The sequence below is a fragment of the Podarcis melisellensis genome, assembly GCF_964234715.1.
Source record: "Podarcis melisellensis genome assembly, chromosome: 5".
NCBI classification, from domain to species: Eukaryota; Metazoa; Chordata; class Lepidosauria; order Squamata; family Lacertidae; genus Podarcis; species Podarcis melisellensis.
In genome coordinates, this window is record NC_138537.1 from 99,390,407 (window position 1) to 99,414,411 (window position 24,005).

General features: G+C 43.6%; 1 protein-coding gene and 1 long non-coding RNA gene across 3 annotated transcripts in view; one reads left to right on the forward strand and one right to left on the reverse strand.

The window, feature by feature from the left end:
• The window catches only part of ETV6 (ETS variant transcription factor 6), a 134,069-nt gene that overhangs the window by 62,118 nt on the left and 47,946 nt on the right, over positions 1–24,005 (forward strand). The gene's annotated exons all lie outside the window — the stretch shown is intronic.
• Positions 5,780–22,110, reverse strand: LOC309371029. Its single transcript, XR_014168795.1, has 3 exons — positions 20,998–22,110; positions 8,573–8,743; positions 5,780–6,712 (listed from the first exon to the last, which is right to left on the reverse strand). It is a non-coding gene; the product is annotated as an uncharacterized lncRNA (long non-coding RNA).

The window sequence follows — 24,005 nt, forward strand, 5'->3', positions numbered from 1 at the left end:
TTAAAATCAGTATAGGGCAGCCACTCCCAACCCAGTATCCTCCTTATGTTTTAGATTACAACTTTTATCATTCCTGAAAATTTGCCCTGCTGCTTATGGCTGATGGGAGTCCCTCATTATCTGTTGGGCAGCAGGTGTTTGGGACAGATTGCAGGAGTGAAAGCTTGTGCTTAAGAAGCTATGCCCCCTTAGCACTGTGCTTTAATCTGTTGGGTTATTTGGATTTCCAGACTTCCTCTTGTCCCTTTTCAATGTCCCATTTTAACTTTTTTAACCTCAGCTCATTATCTGTAATGATGCCCTGAAACTGCCTCCTCTCCCCACTCAATCAGCCCAAGGGGGGAAATGCTGCCAGAATTTTGGTTTCTTTGTGCTATTGCACAAGATGGTCTTACCATGTATCATTAAGTGCTTTCTCACGTGGTGTGTGGAATACCCTGGGGCAATTTCTTCTTGGAAATGCCCAAAAAGTATATGAGGGCACTTTGTAGTGTTTGCCAGAAACAGGTAAGCAAAAACCCTTCCCTTAGAAGCACTGGATGCAGTGCCAAATCGCAAGTGTGTTTGCATCATTGATTTTTAACAAGTACATGGAGGATGGAAAGGATGGGGCAGAACTCTATTTTGCTCTCTTTTTCCATGGCCTTCGCAGTAAATGTAACCCAGCATTGGAGTTTTTATTTCTTTTGTTCCCATATAGCATAGCGATGTATGTACTGAAGATCAATTACTTAACTGTGTTTATGGGTTAAGGCATTTCATAGGCACATGCTTACAGGCTGGGGTTTGTTTTCTAACACAGTTCTCCACTAGTGAATGGTGCAGTTAAAGACATCTAAGAGATTCTGAAAGTGAGAGCAAGCGGGAGAGGGCTGCGGGTTTTGGAGGAGAGAAAAGCAGGCCAACCTTTTTGGGTGAGAGTGGAAGAGAAACCAGCCCTAGACTATAAGAGCTGTCTAGGGCAGTGGTTACCAGACTTTTTGGTGTGGTGACTTCTTGTCTTACTGGCACATGAATTTTGGACTTTAGACCTCCGGTAGCCAAAAGTTTTGTACAGTTTAATTTCAATACTGCCTGTTTTGCAACCATTGCTTGAGACATCCAAGCAAAAGTTTACACAATTGTAGCACTTACAAAGTTATTCACAGTTTTGTTTATGGGAATGTAAGAAAACCAGGCATCTGATTGCAGGATATTGCTTCATAAGCTACAAAAATTACTCTAAAAACATATGGTTATACAATATCTCTCTCTCTCTCTCTTTCTCTCTCTCTCTCTCTCTCTCTCTCTCTCTCTCTCTCTGTGTGTGTGTGTATAAGGAGGTGTCAGTGGGATCACTGAGCTTCTATTTTGCAACTAGTACATTTATGCAGGGGTTGGTGATTGTCAGGCATAGGCTCAGATCATTATTGATAAAGATAGTATTTATTATTTTGACTAAGCAAATTTCAAATCACTCTTGGCTTATCCATTAACTAATCCTACATGCATCAGACACAAATTGTAATAGCTGCTTGAAACAACTCTATCCACACACTTTGCAGTAAACGGTCAACAGTTCTTCCGCCAGAGAGCAGCTCCCCAGTATTGAATTGTGAGACTCAAGCCTTTGCCATCAGACTCTGAAATAACTTGAGAGGCAAGTTAAGTGGTAAAATGAATCTATTTTATTAAATGTAATATAATAAAATGAGAAGATCTGCAAAAACCAATTAAACCAAATCATCAGGGCAAGTGGTCCGAATAGCAAGGAAGAATCAGATAGAGGCAGGTCTTTTCTTTCTCCTTGGCAGATTTACACCTGCAAACACGGCAAAGAATTGGAGGTAAATGCTCCCTCCCTGCTGTCCAACGTTTGCCAAAGTGTGCATGCCAACCCTAAAGGGCACCAGGAGGGCCACAAAGCCAAAGGTAGCAGAAAGTGACTGAAGAGTGCCCTTAACCTAGTAATGCCTCAGGTGTTTTTCTATTTTTTAACAACCAGTTTTTAAAATTTTCTCTCATCTGCCTAGATTAATGTATATGCTGCTGCAAACCCAATTAGTATTTTCCAGCAGCATGAAGTACACAAAAAGTAAGATCTCCAAAGGCCAATCAGGGACTTCCTGCTACCCCACCAAATTCCTACTGGGCCTCCAAAGGGCAGCTAGCAAAGCCCATTCTGTGGCGGAAGGTGCGGTGAAGAAGAAAAAGAAGAGTGGTCTGAGGGCAGTGCCTGGATTATAAAGCATATATCACCTGGCCTTTTGGTACAGGGCTAGAAAACCTCACTTGCCTTTCCTTATCCTCCCTGAGGATAAACCACTCTAGGCCATTTGGAGTGGGAGTGGCATTCTGACATTCAGTTATAAGTATCAACACAACATTAAGAATATGCCAAGAAAACAAGAAGTTGGAAGAGGTATTCATCATTTCAGTTAAGGATTAAAAGTAGTTATTATTTGGTGTTGGTTTGTGGGTCGCAAGCCACAGTTTGGGAAACACTGATCTTGAGTAGTAGTAGGAGTGGTTTAGGTAGGCCTGGTTTGGACCTCTCTGAAGTGTAAAAAGATGTGTCTAAAGTCCTTCTTAAGTCAGGCATATTGAGAGGAATACATTTTAACTGTCACTGATAATTTTCTAATTGCAAAGTTGTAGTTGTTTTGATCTATTGTTTCCCACCACTTATAAAAAGAAAATTAGTATAATTAAAAACGGGTTTTCCTATTTGTGTTGTAATTTTCAGGACCATTAATTAGAGCTCAACATGACTGCTAGTACCAATTTGCATACAACCCATCACATGTTGTGGTTGGCAAATGCTTCCAGGAGACAAGGCAGACAATTTTCCTTCCAGGCTGCAGCTGTGGCAAAAATGGCCAACCCTTTTGGGGGGCTGTGGGGCTGTGACAGATGGGCTAGTAATTATTTTGCTGTTGCTAGCTAGTAACTCTGTGGGTTTATTTCAGAGGCTGCACCAATATTTCATTCTTATTGCTGTTTTGCAAGACTCTGCATATAGTCATTTGTTTATACTGGGGGCAGCCCCACCAGAAGGGGGCTGGGCTGGGTTTCCGTTCACTTCGTCGACCCACACAATGACTCGGAATGCACAAATGGGGAATAGCCTATAATCATTTATTTCTATAGACCCTGGATTCATACATACATACATCCAGGGAACTGTGGCATATCATGGCTCCAGATGTTTTCCCTTGAGCAGTTAAAGGCACACACCTTTGTGTTTACTGACTATAATCTGGTGGGACCCTCCTAAGCGTGAACAAGCCCAGGACTTCATGTGTCAGATGCAGCCCTTTCAAGCTATAGCTGTTATTGGAGGTGGGGCAGAGCTAAGAGGGGCAGTCACAGGCAGTGTGTACGTATAAAATGTGGGAGTAGGATGGGATTCATTGGTGCTTAGGACCTGGCCTTAGAGTTGACACCGTTGGGGCAACCACTGCTAAGGACCAGCCACCAGCCACCATCAATTACAACTGGACTGCCTGGGAGATTTCGGCACCCTTGGATTGGTGGGCCCTCCTCCTCCTCTGCATGTGTGCCTGCCCAGATGCATGGGGGGGGGGGTGTCAGAGCCACTGCTGCTCCGTACAGATTGTTTGCTTACTTACCTCCGCTTGCTTGCTTGCTACCTCCTTCTTCTAGGTGATAGTGATGAATTTGCTTTCTGAGCCCAATTGCCACTGCGCAAAGGGAGGGAGCCACTGAGCAAGTGGAGTTCACAGCAGGAAGTTCATCCCTCCCAAACCTAGAAGTGTCCCTGTCTAGTTTTGATGGGGTGCTATTTTTGGGCCAAAAATATTCCATTGGTTTTCTGGCTGAATATTTTTAGCTGAGGCGCTCCAGTGCTTTATAAAAATAGGTGGGGCAATAAAGTAGACAGGCTTGTGACCAATCCAGTTACTCATTCATCAGATCACTTACTGTATATGCACCTCTCACAGCAAAAGTCAACAGTAGACTCTATGTGACCACATGCAGGCACACCTCATTTTATTATACTTTGCTTTATTGCACTTCACAGATATTGCTCCTTACAGCTGCAGGCAGCCTGGCCACTTCCAGGGGAAGGAACACCCCCTCCCACTGCCCCTCTTCTGGCCCTGGGAGTGGAGCTGGCTAGGGCTAGAGCTAGGTTCCCCCCTCCCGACCCTGCAGCCAGGTGGGGCCTGGCTAAATAGACCACAGTATAGTATAAACATAACTTTTATATGCCCTGGGAAACAAAACCAAAAAAGTGTAACTTGTTTTATTGCAGTGGTCTGGAACCAAACTCCCAATATCTCTGAGGTAGGCCTGTATCAATTTGTACTTGCTGCCCTGCCTCTGTCACACTATCAAGCCCTTGGGAATTAAGAAGCAACCAAAACATTCTGGTGAAGTGGAAAGTGGCTAGGGAAGAATTCTTGTTGTTCTGGTCCAGTGCGGTGTGCTTCAGTTTCCCCATATATGGGTGATGAGGAGTTCCTGGATCTGAAATGAACTGATATGCTGACCCAAAGTCAAAGACCTACTTCAGTTGGCACTTAGAGCAGATTTGCATCTTGTTGACATGTGTGTTAGTTTACTGCCTGCATACTGAAATGTGTGGTTGTTGAGGAACTGTTCCAAGCAGAGTGTGTCCAGTTTGAGGAGCAGGGTCAGCAAAACCGCTCAGGTCCCTATGAGCGAATGGGCTCTGCTGTGGTCTCCAGAGGCTGCACTCCTGAAGGCCAACCGAGGCGTGGCAGAGGCACCTACAGTTGTTCATCTGCCTGCCCTTTTTGTGCCTAAAGCAAAGCGTCTAAAGGGGATGTTTCAGGCACTTTTCTCCCAGCCCAGCTGGGAGCAGATCAGAGCCCTAGGCAAGCATTATTGCCTATTACCATTGCTTGAGGGGAAGAGAGAGGCTTCCTCTTGCTAGTCCCCCATTGTAGGTTCCTGCACAATTTAGAACCCTGCACAGTCGCAAGTGCAGTCCAGCTCTTTCCCTTACACAGTGGTAGTTGCATGAGGAGTAAATGTCTGTACAGTCAAACCTTGGCTCCTGAACGCCTCTGTTTTGGAACATTTCAACTCCCAAGCGTCAAAAACCCGAAAGTAAATGCTACGGTTTTCGAACGTTTTTCAGAAGCCGAATGTCCGACGTGGCTTCCACATGAGTGCAGGAAGCTCCTACAACCAATAGGAAGCCGCGCCTCAGTTGTTGAACATTTTGGAAGCTGAGGGGGAAGGAGAGAGTTCACTCCCTTCCCAAACTGTCCCCCAACACCCATTTTTAAATTCATGAGCAGGAATTTTCAAGAAGTGCCTGTCTGCAGTACATCATACAATTCTTACTGGAGCGGTGACCTCTTGGTAGCCATCAAACCTAATTGAGAGGTTATTTCAAAAGCCTGCTTCCATGCCTTAACTGGATACTGTTTCAGGCTTTTTTCTGGAGTCTGCACTGTGTTGTTTCAGTTTTATTAGATTTATATGCTACAGGCCTTTCTGAATCTACTTTTCAGTGAGGAAACCTTCATGCTCTGGGTTGCCGCTGGGTGTCATTTGAATTGCTTTTCTACATTCTGTACTAACTCCTGGACTGAAGTCCTTCTGGCATGCAGGGGCATAGGAGGGGGGTGGACCACCCCAGTTGCCCTCATTGAGGGGGGTGACATTTGGTGCGCCTGTGACTCCCAAGCCTACCCTGAGCTGTTGGGGTAAGTGGGGGAGCTGCGCCACTTTGCTGGGGGCATTCCCCCCTCCCCCTTTGTTTTGACAGCTTGGGAATCATGGGCAGGCGGCGCACCGAATGTCCGCCATGCGCAGCTCGCTCCATCCCCGTGGGCGGCTTGCTCCGCCCCTGGCTGCAGGGCAGTGTGGGCATATGCTCCCCCACTGCTGGCATGCTGAGTATATCCACAATGGGTGGCACCCACGTGTGTGTGTGTGTGTGTGTTAAGTAATGCTGTAAAGAGTGAAAAAAGAATTATTCCAAAAACACCCACTGTTAAGCTGATAATTTGATTTCTCATGAATTGTTCTTAAAACACTGAAAATGAGGTGTACAATTAAACTTGATGTGGAGCCTGTCACTGGTGTAATCGAGCCAACATGAAGCATTTTAAGTCCAAATTAATTTCAAAACAAGAGAGTTGGATCAGTCTCAGTTTTAAAAAGAACATTTTAATGTTTTCTCTGAGCTTTGGGTCATTATATACAGCCTGGTATAAAACTCCCCCTCCCAACCCCTCTCTTCTTAAAGCCAACAGCAACAAAACCCCCACTGATTTGAAGGGAAATTTCCCTTTTTGGGTTTCTGTGTCTCTGGAAAGAATTTTCAAGGAAGGCAGACACCAGTTCCCAGCTACATGCTTCCTGATAAGGAAGTAGCTCCAGTAAAGGCAGCTATAAATAACTCTGTGTGTGTGTTAATTTTGAAAATGAAGGGAGAGTTATTTACTGACGTTCCTCTAAAGAGAGAATGGCTTTGGATTAGAAGCACAGGTTTTCCTTTTACAGGTTATCCTTGTTGTAGAGCTGTTTACTCTGTTGTTTATCCTGCTAAGTGGATAAAATGTGTAACGCGAAATCTGATGTGCTGGGAATGTTTCTCCTCATTACAGTGCAGGTTCCAGCATAATCTCCATATTTTTCTTCTCCTCACTGCACCCTTTTTAAAGGAAACATGCAGTCTGAAGTAGAATTCTGGTAAAATTGCTCACTCCTTTTTTCTTTTTGGTTGGTCCTAAGAAAGGCATAGTTTTACTATCTTTGTGTGGAGTTCTTGACAGGTTTTCCTCTACAATCCTTTTTGAGAGAACCCTTTTTTGTTTTGTCCGCCCCCCTCCCCCAAACCTGTGTAGAGGGCTTTTCCCACCATGCTCCTTCATTTCCACAGAACATGCACAATTAATACAGTATTAATTAATTATGGGGAGAGGTTGTTGCTGGCACAAGACGTGAGGCTTTCCAGCTTATGAAGCAAATGCTTTGATGCTGAGCTTTAAAGACCATTTCCGTCAGCTCCAGCCAGCAGAGCAGCAGAATGATATTTAAACCAGCCTCTCCTTACCAAGTTTAGAAAGTAAGAACCACTCTGTCCTGAAGAGAATTTTCAAAGCACAACAGAGCAAAAGGATTGGAGAATAGAAGAACCACTGAAGTCTTCAAACAGAGGAGAGATGGGGAGCTGGTGGCTCTCTAGAGGCCACTGGACTAAAGCTTCTGTCATCCCTGACGTTTGGCCAGTACTGGCTTGGGCTGAAGTGAGAGAGGGTTCAACGGCACCTGCAGCACCACAGGTGCCCCACACCTGAGACAAGAGCAGAGGTCAGCAAACTTTCAGCAGGGGGCTGGTCCACTGTCCCTCAGACCTTGTGGGGGGGCGGACTATATTTTTTTGGGGGGGATGAACGAATTCCTATGCCCCACAAATAACCCAGAGATGCATTTTAAATAATAGGACACATTCTACTCATGTAAAAACATGCGGGCCAGATGTAGAAGGTGATTGGGCTGGATCTGGTCCCCGGGCCTTAGTTTGCCTACCCATGTACAAGAGTCTCAGTAGGACAATTTCCATAAGCTTCCATTTGTAAAACAAATAGATGACTTTTGAAAGGGTGCCAGTGTACCCCTGAATGACTGGGCAGTATACTAATATACTATTACGACTATGAATAAGAATAATAATAATAATAATAATAATAATAATAATAATAATAATAATATAAATAGGAAGGAGGCTGAAGGGGCAATTCTTCCCCATGGTTATAAATGCTGTTAAGAGAATATGAGCAGTATATATTCTTTCTTTTAATCCTTGGAGAGCAACTTCCCCCACAGAATTTAATTTCTTTTTTTATATATATACTGTGAACCTGAAACTGTTCTTAACCTGAAGCACCACTTTAGCTAATGGGGCCTCCCGCTGCTGCCGCGCTGCTGGAGCACGAATTCTGTTCTCATCTTGAAGCAAAGTTCTTAACCCGAGGTACTATTTCTGGGTTAGCGGAAGCATATGTAACCTGAACGGTATGTAACCCGAGGTACCACTGTACATTCACTGAAGATATTTAGTTCATATATATTTAATATAACACACACACTCTACAACAACACATGCAGTTCAGCAACTTGACTCAGTTACCTTGTTATTTAAAAAATGCACACATTTCCCAAAAGATGCTTTGTCTTCAAATCCCATTTCACTTTTCTTTAATATTAATTCTACCATGAGTGTCAAGATGCTTTCTCAACGCTTATGGTACAATTAATATTATTAATATTTATTCAGTGCTATTTTTCTAGCACAAGAGGTGCCGGAACTCACCATGAACATCTCCCTTGTTCTCTTATACAGTAATGGCAATGGTGCCCACCTGAGAGGTGCTGAGTTCCGGCAGAAAAAAGCCCTTATTATAACATCCTCCCTTTTAAGGAATGTAGTTGAGTCCTCAATTACTGTGGTTTGAAGGTGGCTTGCTTTGAAAGTGGCCAGAATTTTAAATCATGATTGCTGGACCTTATGACTAGACAAAATTTCAGGATAAACTAAAATTAAAACAAATGCTGGTGAAGGAGGGAAGAGAGGCAGCATACAAACCCCCGTCTCATGGTGGCTCCTTCCTGCTCACGCAGATAGGGGTAAAGCATGTTTCAGCCTTGCATGCGAACAAGGTGCAGGAAAGGAAGGCCAGAAGCCATTTAGAGCATAGATTTCCCCATCACAAGGTCACTTGTATATTTCTCTCTCCTTGCTACCTTCTGATCCTCTCTGGAAGCAAGGAAGATCTAGAGCTCAATCATTCCACAAAATGATTGTAATCCAACAATATGAAAGCTGCTGCAGTAATACATTTTAAAAGTTCAACCCCAACTTTGATATAAAGTTTGCCTTCAGAGAATTTGTTTTTTAAGCCACAAAAAGCTAAACAATTAAGTGGCTTGGTGGATCATTCTGGATATAATTTCCCTTACTTGTAATACAACTAACTACCTAGTACTTCATTGGTTATTCAACAACAGAAATAAAATGCGAATAGGGAGACGTCTGAAAGGCAATGCATCTTGGATGTGTCTTGGTGCAGTTGCTGATGATGGTAAATGAATTTCTTGATTTGCAAGTATACCAAGCTTATTCTCTCTCTTTCATTTCCTCGAAGCCAACTACCCCTTTCAGTATTTGCACTTTTTGCTGGTTTTCACTTCCCTCTAATGACTTGGCAGAGACATCTTTTCAAAATTCCCCACTCATGCCGTTACTTCTTGTTCCCTCTTTTTTCCTGTGTAAGGCACTGGAGTTAATATCCAGCTTCTTTAAAAACATCTCTGTGACCTTTTTGTGGTTTGGGCCCAGGCTTTTCGTTTTATTTCTCACTGACTCTACTATAGTAATTATGATTCCATTTCATGAGGAGAAGGCAATCCAAGCCATATATATGCTGTGCTACCATACAAGTGCAGAATATCCCAGATTACAGCATTGCAGGCAGAATTCAGAGTCCTAAGGGTCTCTGCTTTAATTTTACTTAAAGCAAGTTTAAAGCCTTCATGGATACAAATACAGTGGTACCTCGGGTTACATATGCTTCAGGTTACATATGCTTCAGGTTACAGACTCCGCTAACCCAGAAATAGTACCTTGGGTTAAGAACTTTGCTTCAGGATGAGAACAGAAATTGTGCAGCTGTGGTGCGGCGGCAGCAGGAGGCCCCATTGGCTAAAGTGGTGCTTCAAGTTAAGAAGGATTTCAGGTTAAGAACGGACCTCCAGTACGAATTAAGTACTTAACCTGAGGTACCACTGTATATGCTAAAAAGAAGCCTGGTATCAATCCAGTATTAACTGTAATGCATGAGTATGATGTGCTGAAAATCAGGTATGGTGTGCACATTTTGAAAAAAGAAAGTCTGCAAAAATAATAAAAGAGTTACTTTTTGGTTTTCCATAGTTGACGAGATTAGGGACAGGGTGTTCAGAAGCATCTTAGAAGGAGAGAGAGAACCTGACAAAATGGCGTGCATGTTAGCAAGAGTGCTGTGTAAGAAAGAAGTCTCCATGGTTGTGAGAGTGGGATATAGTGGGTGGAAGGAGTTGAGGAACTGGAAGGAGAAGACCAGGTTCAGTCAAAGAAAAGATGTGCCAAGAGTGTGAGGCAATGAGATCATGAAAGGGGAGAAGATTTTTTGATCAACAGAATACCATATTTCACTGCATAATTGCCACACTCCAAAAAATTGGTTAATTACCTTTCATTATGTAATTGTTGCATGATATAATTGTGTTTCCCCCCCCGACACTTAAACAGAGCAACAAGGTGGCATTTCTTGCGCGTGCATTGTGAGCTGTGAGCATAGAATTCTCAGCGCATGTGCTGCCAGTGTATCGTATTTCCATAGGTGCAAGGGGTCCTAAAACTGGCATGTTTCCACAAATGGATCATAGAATCATAGAATCACAGAGTTGGAAGAGACCACAAGGGCCATCGAGTCCAACCCCCTGCCAAGCAGGAAACACCATCAGAGCACTCCTGACATATGGTTGTCAAGCCTCTGCTTAAAGACCTCCAAAGAAGGAGACTCCACCACACTCCTTGGCAGCAAATTCCACTGTCAAACAGCTCTTACTGTCAGGAAGTTCTTCCTAATGTTTAGGTGGAATCTTCTTTCTTGTAGTTTGGATCCATTGCTCCGTGTCCGCTTCTCTGGAGCAGCAGAAAACAACCTTTCTCCCTCCTCTATGTGACATCCTTTTATATATTTGAACATGGCTATCATATCACCCCTTAACCTCCTCTTCTCCAGGCTAAACATGCCCAGCTCCCTTAGCCGTTCCTCATAAGGCATCGTTTCCAGGCCTTTGACCATTTTGGTTGCCCTCCTCTGGACACGTTCCAGTTTATCAGTGTCCTTCTTGAACTGTGGTGCCCAGAACTGGACACAGTACTCCAGGTGAGGTCTGACCAGAGCAGAATACAGTGGCACTATTACTTCCCTTGATCTAGATGCTATACTCCTATTGATGCAGCCCAGAATTGCATTGGCTTTTTTAGCTGCCGCGTCACACTGTTGGCTCATGTCAAGTTTGTGGTCAACCAAGACTCCTAGATCCTTTTCACATGTACTGCTCTCAAGCCAGGTGTCACCCATCTTGTATTTGTGCCTCTCATTTTTTTTGCCCAAGTGCAATACTTTACATTTCTCCCTGTTAAAATTCATCTTGTTTGTTTTGGCCCAGGTCTCTAATCTGTCAAGGTTGGATGAAGTGTTTGTGTATGTGAATGAAATGTGTAACAATGGCTGCGGTGTATTGTATGAAATGTTGCAAATGAAGGCAGAAGAAATTGATAGAAACTATGAAAATTCTGAAGGGGCGGTGTAGATTGTGCAAAAGATACAGGATAACTCCTACCCCTGGTTTTGCAATCTTCAATGAAACCCCCCAAAACTGCCAATTAGTTGCTGTATATATATTTTTAAAAACCTATAGATTATGAATAGTTTCCTTATCTTTGTATTATTTACTGACTGCTGGGAGAGACACTTGTTTTCTGACCTGAAATGGGAAAATTGCAACGTACTGTATATCTGGCAGTGCATCTGGTTATATCCCTTGTGCTAAGGTGCTTCATAAAATGTTTTCTGTTATTCATTAAATGTTTGCTCTCAACAAGATTCACAAGAGGTCTGTGAGAACAGTTTTTATAGGTTTGCTCCCCTCTTTTAGCTTCCCTTTCAAAAGAATCCAATTTTTAAAATAAAGTTCCTCAATGTGAAAGTTTATTTAAAATAAAACCACACTGCACTTTACAGACACACGCACACACACATTAAAAAAAACAACAACCCCGAAAGCTGACTCCAAAATGCTGTCCTGCCAGATCTTAGGAAATATAATGGAACAATTTGGCTCCAATCCTAAACACATTTGCCTGTCCGTAAGTTGTTTTACAATCAATTTGTCAGTGTTCTAAGCAGAGGGTTCTTTGTTCCTGATTTCAAAGCAGGGGATTAGCATGTAGGATATTCTCCCTGTATCCCTGCTTCGTCATTGCTATTATTTCTCCTTTTTCACTTTCCTAAAATCCCAGCCAACACTGCTTGTGCAAAGACTTTTCCAGAGAGTTTGAGGTGGACTTACTTTTAAAAAAGTGCTGTCTGTGGAGGAAGGGAGAGGTTTGTGGGCAAACAATCATGGGTAACGGGGGGGGGGGGGCTGCTTGCCCTGCCTGAAAGAGGACCTGTTCATTCCCAAATTCTGGCTGCAGAACCAGCAGCAGCGTAGGTTGAGCTTGCAAAAAAGAAAAAGAAATCTCTTCAAACAGCCTCCGCTCAAAGGCCACACTTCTGAGGGAAATTTCCTTTTTGGGGAAGTTGCTGCAAAGGAATTTCCTGTGTGGGCAGACATAGCTTCCTGACTTGAAGGCTTATTGGATGGGGAAAGAGTTCATAATGGAATGACAAATTAAAGACATAGCAGTCCAATTCCCTTCAAAACAGCTATCAAATGAGCTCAGCCCATGCACCATTCCCCTCCCGCGCAGGATGGAAATAAAATGCTTCTCTCCTGACAGGATTCACTCTGAGGCTTCAAGCATACCCTTCCCACAGACTCCCCTTGACTGTGATCTCAGTTTCTCCCTTGTTAGCAATTACCTGCTGATGGTTCTAGTTAAATATGGCTTCTTTGTCTGACTCATTTTCAATCAAGAGCAAATGTCTTTTGTGAAAGAACCTTCTCTATAAAAGCAAATCTGCACAAGGTAAACCTTTCCCTTTTCCCCTACCAAAGAAATACTGGTTTCCTTTATGAACTGTTCTTAATTTGTTTGGATATTTCCACCATGTGACTCAAAAGTCCTAGGGCAGTAGTTTGGCTCCAGCATTTATAAACTTGTTACACCAAACTTCAACCTGAGGCCGGGCGCAGTCCTTCCCGTTTTGCCACCTGAGGCAGTGCAGGAATGTGCTACTGCCAAGGGAAGCAGTGGGCCAACGGGGTGCTGCATCTAGTACTTCCACCACCTGAGGCAGTTGCTTCACCCTGCCTCATTGATGGGCCAGCTCTGCCTGAGGCACATGTCTAGTTCATTGCCATACATACCTGACTTCCACACCCCACTCTCCTCACATATACCCTTTTGACTATCAAAGGACTGGCTTTTTATGGACTAATCTGCTGACCGTTGGTGATAAGGAACTGCAGGCAGGCAAGTGAGCAGGCTGGCAGAGGAGGAATTGAGCACAGTCCAGCCCGGGCAACCAGCATAAAAATGTTGTCAGCCCTGGAGGAGGGATGGATCTCTATGTTTGTCAGTCCCCAAGGCTAGTATAAAGTTTTTGTTGTCATCATACTTTTATGAAATATATATAATTTTTTTTAAAAAAAATTGTCTAGTAGCACCATCTGAAGAAGTGTGCATGCACACAAAAGCTTATACAGTGGTATCTCAGGTTAAGAGCTTACTGTAATTCGTTCTGGAGGTCTGTTCTTAACCTGAAACTGTTCTTAACCTGAGGTACCACTTTAGCTAATGGGGCCTCCCACTGCCGCTATGCTGCTGTCACACAATTTCTGTTCTCACTCTGAAGCAAAGTTCTTAACCTGACGCACTATTTCTGGGCTAGCGGAGTCTGTAACCTGAAGCGTCTGCAACCTGAAGCGACTGTAACCCAAGGTACCACTGTACCAAGAACAAACTTAGTTGGTCTCTAAGGTGCTACTAGACAATTTTCAATTTATAAATATATATTTGTATATTTCTACTGCGTCAGACCAACACGGCTACCTACCTGAATCACAGGTGGGGGTAAAATGCCATGTCGAATAATTGTTTTGATTGGAAATGATTATTTTAATGACAAGAAGTATTCAGGTCCGATAGTTCTGGGTGATTATGTCGAAAAGGGATTAGTTTGAAGTCATAAAACCTCGAAATCTTCCATAAATTGGTGCAGCAAAGCATAAAGTTGGGGGATCAAAACTAAGTTAATGGGGCAGCCGCCCCACGAAGTATCCTGATCTTCAGTCAGCACATCATCCTGTAGCTCATTGTGATGAAATTCCAGTGCCTATCTTCGGAGAACTTCCTGACATTAGTGACGAAGATGCCTCCAGTGTTGAAGGACATGAAGAAGAAGAAGTGGTTCTTGAAGATGATGCTCCACATCCATTTTCCCAAAAGGAGTTGAATGATCTAGTTCACGACCTCAGCTTGTCAAAGGACTCTGCCGAACTGTTGGCATCTAGATTGAAGGAAAAAACCTCCTCTCTGACAGTGCTCGCATCAGCTTCTTCCGCAACAGGCATCAAGAGTACCTCCGTTTTTTCTCAGAAGTGAAGGACTTGGTGTACTGTGCAGATATTGCTCGGCTTCTGCTCAAGCTTAGAGTGCCACAGTATGAACCCAAAGATTGGAGACTGTTCATTGACAGCAGCAAGCAATCACTGAAATGTGTTCTGCTACACAACGGCAACCAGTTTGCCTCTATACCCCTGGCTCACTCAAGTACACTGAAGGAGAACTATGAAGCGGTGAAGTATGTGCTGGAGAAAATTGGTTATGATCAGCATAAGTGGTTTATTTGTGTTGACCTGAAGATGGTGAACTTTTTGTTGGGACAACAGTCTGGCTTCACCAAGTACCCATGTTTTCTGTGCATGTGGGATAGTAGGGACCGTGCTCAGCATTACACGAAGAAGGACTGGCCTGTGCGGGAGGAATTGGTGCCTTGCAAAAAAAGGAACGTCATCAATGACCCTCTGGTGAACAGAGACAGAATACTCTTCCCACCGCTGCACATCAAGCTTGGCTTAATCAAGCAGTTCACCAAGGCTCTGGACAAGGATGGTGACTGCTTCACTTATTTGTGCCAGGCTTTTCCAGGATTGACCATGGAGAAGTTGAAAGCTGGCATCTTTGACGGTCCTCAGATCCATCAGCTCATCAGAGATCCAGAGTTCGGAACGTCAATGAACGTAGTGGAACTGGAAGCTTGGAAGGCATTTGTTCTGGTAGTGAAGAACTTTCTTGGCAACAATAAGGCCAGAAACTACGCAGAACTTGTCAACAACATGCTGACTGCTTTCAGAAACCTGGGCTGCAACATGAGCGTCAAGATGCACTACCTATTTTCACACATGGACCGGTTTCCTGAGAACCTGGGTTCAATGAGTGACGAGCAGGGGGAGAGTTTCCATCAGGACATGAAAGAGATGGAGACCAGGTATCAAGGTCGCTGGGATGCAGTCATGATGGCTGACTACTGTTGGACTCTGAAGAGAGACCTCCCTGCCGCTGAGCATTCCAGGAGTTCCAAGAAACGGAAGTTCAAGCCCTGAAGTTTGAAAAATGGTGAAGCAACATGCAATTTACGCATACTTACCTTTATCAATGCCCACCATTCAGTTTACAGTAAACCTGACCTGATGGAGAGAAACGGATGCCATTTCCTGATTCAGCAGTGCAAAAATATTCTAAATCAGTTGCAAAAATACCCTAAATCAGTTGTAGAAATCAAAAAGTAAAAAATTGTTGCCCAGTGTATCATTCTGTGAGCAGTGGGCTTTGGGGAAGTAAATGCAAAGCTCCTTACTTTCTAGTTTGTTAAGGGTGCTAGGAATTGCAGTTCTGTGAGGGGTAAACTACTGTTCCCAGGATTCTTTGAGGGAAGCTTTAGATGTGTGGTGTGGACGTCTTACACCCTTCCATTGTGAGAAAAGTCCCTACTTTCTGCTTCCTGTTCTTTAACCAATCACTGATTCATAAGAGAAGTCTATAAGCACATATATGTACACACATACAGAATTTAGAGCAGGACATTTCAGATGCAAAAATAGTTATTATGTATGACAGATAAATGTAAGGAAATTTATCTGGTCTTTAGAATTTGAATTTCGTAATTATGGAATTAGGTTTAGAGTTGAATAATGTAGTTACAGCTTTGAATGTTATTTCACATGCCCCAGAGGCAAACCCACATTTGCCACCAAGTGTGAACTCATCAGGGAAGTGCAGTCTAGAACAACTACATGACAAGTTTCTCTTTGTGATACATTTGTGTTGTATTAACATTCTGCACTATATGTGAAGTGTACACTTAAAATGCACTTAAAGTGTATTCTGAAAACTATGATGTGCAAAGCTGTCCCTAGATCAGTGTTTCCCAACCTTGTGCCTCCAGCTGTTTTTGGACTACAATTCCCATCATCCCTTGCCACTGGTCTTGCTAGTCAGGGATGATGGGAGTTGTAGTTCAAAAACAGCTGGAGGCACAAGGTTGGGAAACACTGCCCTAGATGTCTGAAAATTGGTGTCTGCCTCAAATGCATCTAGTAAAGCTTTCTGCAGGTATTTCTGAAAGGCCTGATGAGAAATGGGGTCTTTTCTCTCTCTTTTGACACATATTGCCTTGTTATGACCAGATGAACTATTCAAAGGAACAACTGGTGTTTTGCTTGAGGGAAATTTCCTTTCTGAGGAAGTTAGTCATGCAAAAATGTGAAAGAAGACTCTAATGTGGGTAGAGGGAGTGCCCTGGTTGCACATTTCCTGGAAAAGGCAGCTGTTGACATACTATTGACTAATGCAAAGTCTGTCTGTTTGAAGACAGCTCCTTTGTCGATTCTCATTCCAAAGGACATGGAGGGGACATTGCATGGTGTTTTTTTGGTTCAACCCCTAGAACTCCTCAGTTTAAAAAAGCTTAGGCATCAGGCCTGTGAAAGACCTACTCAGTATAAAGCAATTTTATCTGCTCAGTTGACCCCCTAAATTGCCTTAACAGGTTAACCTGCTTCAGCAAAAACAACTTTTACTTATGGCAGGTATCCTGTTCATGGAGATCCGTAAATGTCAAAGCCAGCACTGTGAATTGTATCTGGAAACTAGCAGGTTGGACATTGCATCTCTTGATGGAGAGGTGTAGCTGTGGTCTCTTGAACCAGCCCTTGCTAGGAAGCTGGCCAGGACCCTGCCAGTATTGTTCCCACCATTATGGAAAAAGTGAGCCAGACCTTCAAAATCTCAGAAATGTAGACTCTGAAAATATGAGCAAAGAAAAACTGAATAGAGAGGCAGCTGATTCCTTTCCTTCTGCTTCTTTTAACCTTTTGCTTGTCTCTCCCAACTTACCTTTTGCAGGTTTGGGGGCTAGAAATGTTTTCATATAAAAACACAAAAAAGGTTGGCATTCTCGGTATTCTATTTTGAGTCCCAGTTGTATCTAAAGTATCAGAACTTCCACAAAGTTTGCTTTTCATCATTTCATGACAGAGGTGAAAAAAGATGCAAACAGAGGAAACCCCCTGTTTAGTAGGAAAATGCTAGTCAAAATCAGGAAATAGTTTGAAGAAGAAGAAACCAAAACAAAAAGCACAGTAATCTGTGATTAACCTTCTGAACCCACCTCTCTTCAGTAGACTGGAAATTCTAGAAGCCCAATAATTCAGGATAGATATCCATATGTCCAATATATTTTGCAGAATGCTCATGCTAAGATTTTGAGATTGTAATATTATGCATGCTGGTTTAGGGCTGCACGTCTCCAGTAAATGTGTACAGTCTTTTTTTCTTTTTTTCCCTTTTTACATTAGCCATGGTCACATGATCATATCTCAGCTTCATAAACAGATGTGAACAAGCATCATGTTCCTGCTTTGCCCTTCCTGTCACACAAGTAGGAAGATGATTCAAGATGCTACAGTTAAGCATTGCTTCCCATTATATTAGAACCGAGAACTGTCCCTAATGGCCTTCAAACAAGCCAACCGTGGCTTCAGATGCTGGTTTATTAATAGTTTTTGTAGTCTGTAATGTATCAACATTGCAGAATGCAGTTCAGTTAAGAGTATTTATTCATAGGTATTTATTTCATAATATGTTCTTTGCTTTAATATATCTGGCAGGAAACTTGTAGCATACTATGATTGATAATAGAGATGGCTAAAGAGAGGGGTGTTAAATACAGTGGACCCTCGGATTATGTTACCTTCGGGTAACGTAACTTTCAGGTTGTGAACCCAGAAAACCCGGAAGTGTATTCTTCTGGGTTTCGCCGCACACGCATGCACAGAAGCACTCTGTGCGCTGCGCACATGTGCAGAAGCAATGCCTCTACTTGCAGATTTTTCGGGGTACATACGAACCCCTGGAATGAATTACATTCATATCCAGAGGGTCCACTGTACATAGGATCTGGGTTGTTACATCCATACAATAAATTTACAGTACATGGCATTCCCCAAAGAACTCTGGGAACCTTAGTTTGTTCAGGGTGCTGGGAATTGTAGTTCTGTGAGGGCTAAACTGTATTCTTCAAGGAAGCAGTTACTTTGCGCTCATCCTCTATGTGTACCTTCTAGGGCTGGGCAATATCTGGTTTTCAATATCAGCTAAATATTGTGATATATTGATAGGAACTACACAGAGGCGAACAGGATAGTGTTCTGGGAACTGTTACTGCTTAAGCGTCTAAAACTGATAAATGATGATATTACCAATCACCTCATGGTCACTTTCGTTAGCAGGCAAGCCAAAATGCATCCAAACAGGATTTTTGGTTTTGGGATTGGCTACCAAATGGTGGTATTCAGGACAATCCAAAGTACGGTGATGAGTCATAGTGAATATAAATAATCAGGGACTGCCAGACTGCAAGCAGCAGAAGTGGCAGCAACCTTGCGGTGGCAGAATCAACAGCAGCTGGGGGGCAGAAGCGGTGGCAGCCATAAGTGGCACAATAATCTTAACCCAAGGTACTATTTCTGAGTTAGCGGAGTCTGTAACCTGAAGCATCTGTAACCCGAGGTACCACTGTAGTTGTTTATTTCCTTGACATCTGATGGGAGGGTGTTTCACAGGGCGGGTGCCACTACCAAGAAGGCCCTCTGCCTGGTTCCCTGTAACCTCACTTCTCGCAGGGAGGGAACCGCCAGAAGGCCCTCGGTGCTGCACTTCAGTGTCCAGACTGGACGATGGGGGTGGAGGCGCTCCTTCAAGTATACTGGGCTGAAGCTGTTTAGAGCTTTCAAGGTCAGCACCAACACTTTGAATTGTGCTCGGGAACGTACTGGGAACCAATGTAGGTCTTTCAGGACTGGTGTTATATGTTTCTGTTTTAAGTATTTGTGCTTTTATCTTGTATTTTTATCTTGTGAGCTGCTCTGATTTCCTTTGATGAAGAACGGTATATAAATTAATAACAACAACAGCAGTATCAGGAAAAATTCACAACCATACCTTAAAACATAAACTACTAATCAGATTAGAATTGCCTCAACTTTCAAGCATCTGTTTAGGCTTATCTAAACAAGAACATTTTTAGCAGGCAGAGAAAAGAATACAGTCAAAGTGACTACTTGATCTCAATATATTGATCTCAATATATTAAAGTGGTATAAATGTGCTTTAAATGCATGGTGTAAATATGATCCCAACAGACTCTCCTAGAATTAAGCATGACCTTCAAGATCTCATTTGTAATTGGCAAAAAGAAAAATGCTAGATTTTTCTTCCTGTATCCACCAGATGATTCTTTTCCATTGCAAACCATCCATCTACATATTTTATACATAACAACTGACCAGAGTTGTGCAAACTGGGAACTTTCCCTAGGCTAAATTACACAATCCTGAGAAATGATCTGAGCAAATGGAGGAACTGAATCCTTTGCTACACATTTGAATAGCTGCATATTTCTTCAGGTGTTGAGAAAGCTAAGCAAATAGCTCTCTTCCTCCTCAATCAATACAAGGGGCTTTAAGCAGGGGAAAGGGGCACACTTCCTTCTCCAGCACGTTGAAGATTTCATAATCCACACACATTACTTTCTGTTCATGAATACAAGTAGCAACACGTTTGAAAACTGGATTGGCATCTCTGACTCTGGACATGTGCCAGAGCAACACAGCAGAAGGCAACCCCTGCTCCTCCCGTCTGTTTGCTTCCCAGACCTCTTGGCCAACCCTCCCTCACCTGCTGGGTGTTGCACCTGGAGATCTGCTTCCCATGGCAGGAAAGACCAAGGATGGACAGCAGGGCTAGAGAACTGATAGATAGGAGAATCCACACCTTCCGTCTTTACTGTTTAGGCAAGAGATGTGATAGGGTTGCCATATTTTGAAAACGGCCTTCCCAGACAGACCTGCCCTTAACATGGAGGCTGCAACCAAGCAGAGGTTTTTTTCTCCTGCTGTTTCCGCACTCCTTTCCAGCACCTGCTCCCAGTCGCATGGTTTTCCAGGACCCTTTGTGCGCGAGGCTCCTGCTTGCCTCCAAGTGGCCACCAGCAAGGTTGTGCCTGGGCAGGGAGGCTTGTCACTCTGTGGCCCTCTGGTCCTGACAATGCAGCTTGGGCAGCTGATGGGGGCTGCCACCACTGCTGGAGAAGACCGCAGAGCATGAAGGGGGCAGAGAGGGGCTGGCCCAGAAGAACGCCTGCCTCTCCCACCCTTTGGTGGCATGCGGGTCCCCCTCCACCCCCCAATAAAATAAACAGCCCCCCCCAAAAAACCTGGACATTTAATGTAGAATGCCAAAATCCACCCGGAGGGGCATGCTGGCCCCCCAAAAGAGGACATGTTTGGGAAATCCCAGACATATGGCAACCCTGGATATGAAGATATCATCATCATTATTTATCAAATTAGTATGCTGCTCTTATTGGTGCAGGTCATTTGATAATGACCAGTTATTGATATAGTTCCCTTTGCAGACTGTCTCATCCCAAAAGGTCAAGAACAGATTAATGCATAACTCCCCCACCCACACACTTTAAACTTGGTATAGTTACTATGGAATAAGGATGTCCCCTTTGTCTGGTTAACTCTCTGTTTATATCAAGGGCCAAATTCCTCTCTCCATCCCAGTCAGCTCTCAACAGAACTGAATGGTTGGTTTCTGAACTGAAGTCTTCGCTCAGGTCCAGCCCTTGCACTGTTTCTCACTAACCTGACAGACATTCCAAAGATGTCTCTGGTGGGCATCTATCTACTACTGTTTTGTTGTTAACTTTCAGCTCTCCTACTCACCATGGAACAGTGGTGGAGGGCTCTTCATACATTGAAGCTGTGATCCATTAACCCTACTTGATCCTTCTTCCTCTTTGCTGCTTCTCTCTGGATAGTCTTACTGCTCAGGTCACAAATTTAGTGGCATACTAAATGATTGAGTCATCAGAGTGATCCTGGGCGAACAAGTGTCCATTTTCAAGGGAAAACCAACTTAGAAGAGAGTGAGACAGAGTTTTTGCAGGATGAAAACCACCAATCAAGAAGGAAGCCACTCCAAAGTTAAAGGAGAAAGGAGGCAAAGGACCATTTATAAGGAAGTCCACATTGAGTTTCTGAAAAAGACATTTTAAGATCATGTGTACCCCAGATACGAGACCAGGGAGGCACTGGCAAGGTGCATCAGAGTCGAGGAAAATTGCGTGCACAGAAGAGCCAGAACAAAGAGGACTGGTTCCAAAATAATGACTAGGAACTGAGCTACAGCTCCTTATAGCCGCTGTGACAGAAGAAGAAGACGACCAAGAAGCAATCTGGGGAACAGCCCAAGTATCCACACACAGCAATATTACCAGCCGTACAACTTCCATTATCCCGAAAGCTATGGAGGAGGGTTCTGGCAGCCACCTCTCAGCAACACTTAACCAGGAGAGCACCTCTATGCCTTGCAGTAACAGAACTCCCAGGAATTGAACCCAGTTCATTACCAGCAAGCTGTTGTTGGTAGAACTGGGCTTTTGTGAGACTTCCCAGGCAAGCCAGTGCCCAATTCCATATTATGGTGGAGAGATGGTGAGGCTGCTGCATTGCATCAAGCAGTAATACTCCCTGGTGTGCGATGGGGAATTATCCAGCTGCAAATCCTGTAAAATGCTGGATGATGGTGGAAGTGGTTCAGGCTCTCAGTTCTTCTCTTTAGATCTAGTTTCAGAACAAAGGAGCCAGACTGCCAATGGGGATTATCAAGCTTCAAATGTTGCCTGAAGATTACCAAAGTTGGCAGCAAAGCAAAGTCTTTCCTTCTCCCAGCATCTTCCAGGGTTACCCATACATTTAAGATTTGTTTTCTATCTTTGAATTTATTACATTTCAAAGTTTTTCAACAAAGTTTGTTCTTTTAGTGGCTTTGTCTGGGAGCATTTGCTTCCCTTTATCCAAGGAAGCTAAAAACACTTGGATATTGAAATCAAAAATAAAAGCTAAACAATTAATTGACCACTTGTTCATTGCAGACAGATTGACATTGCCCAAACACTGGAGAGACTTATAATGTGTGCCATTGGACCACAGGTGTGATACTGGGCTGTCACCAATATGCTGATGACACTCAGCTCTATCTGCTGATGGATGGCCACACCGACTCGGCCTCGGACACACTGACCAGATGCTTGGAAGCTGTGGCTGGATGGCTTCATGGGAGCCGATTGAAACTAAATCCTTCGAAGACAGAGGTCCTATGGCTGGGTCGGGATGGCATGCGGATGAGGGACCAACTCCCTTCTCTTGCGGGGGCCCAATTAGTGCCAGTGCCTTCCGTTAAGAGTTTGGGTGTAATCCTTGACGCCTCCCTTTCCATGGAGGCGCAAGTTACAGCAACAGCCAAGGTGACATTTTTCCACCTTCGCCACATCAAGCAGTTGGTCCCTTACCTTTCCCGCCCCGACCTGGCCACAGTGATCCATGCAGCGGTCATCTCCAGGCTTGACTACTGTAATTCGCTCTACGCGGCGCTGCCCTTGAAGCTGTCCCAGAAATTCCAGCGGGTGCAGAATGCTGCAGTGAGGCTCCTCACAGGGTCTCTGCCATGGGAGCATATTCACCCAGTGCTTTTCAAACTGCACTGGCTCCCGGTGGAGTACAGGGTCAGATTTAAGGTGATGGTTTTGACCTTTCAAGCCCTCCCATGGCCTAGGACCCTCGTACCTACGGGACCGCTCCTGGTATGCCCCACGGAGAGCCTCAAGGTCCATAAATAACAACACCCTAGTGGTCCCAGGTCCTAAGGAAGTTAGATTAGCTTCACCCAGAGCCAGGGCCTTTTCAACTCTGGCTTCGGTCTGGTGGAACGCTCTGTCTCATGAGACCAGGGCCCTGCAGGATCTGATTTCTTTCCGCAGAGCCTGTAAGAGAATGTTGTTCCGCCTAGCCTTTGGCTTGGAGCCAATTTGATTCCCACCCCCTCTTTCTTTTTTCTTTTCCTTTCTCCTCCTGCGATGAAGCTACATTTTAATATTTCAATATTTTAATGTTGTTTTTAAGTTGTATTCATTCAACTTATTTTTATTATTGCTTGTTAGCCGCCCTGAGCCCAGCCTTGGCTGGGGAGGGCAGGGTATAAATAAAAAATATTATTATTATTCTTATTAAAATGTTTTAAACTGTTTTAAGTGGTTCCAATTTTGGTTTCTCTGTTTTGTTTTTGTCAAGTTTATATTGGTTAAATGTTTAGTTGAGGTTGGTGGTTATTTTAATTTGGGTATAACTGTAAACTGTTTGTTGCTGTTGTTGGTTTCTATTGATTTATTGGTTGGTTTGTTTCTCATATAGGATATTTTGTTTTTTAATGTTTGATATACGATATATATTTAATGTTTGATATATGCTGAAGCTACCCAGAGTGGCAGAGGAAACCCAGCAAGATGGGCGGGTTATTTATTTATTATTTAACCTCAGATTTTTGTAAATGGATTTCAGAGCACTTTACAAGCGAGAGAGAAAAGAGCCCAACTCTTACCTGGGTATGCTGCAGGAGTGCTGTTGCCTTGTTTTGTTGATTGGCAGATTAAACAGTTCAAAGCTCATTCTGATGGAACTGTCTAAAGACCATGCTCATTAGCAACACTTTGGTTGAGCTTTTATTTTTAAGGGGAGTGGTCCATTTCCCTTATCACCTTCATTGTTCCCTAAGAGGAAAGAGTAAGAAGCATCCAGAACAGGGGTCTGCAACCCGCGGCTCCGGAGCCGCATGTGGCTCTTTTACACCTTTGCCGTGGCTCCAGGGCGGATACTAGCGCCCCGACACTCCCCAC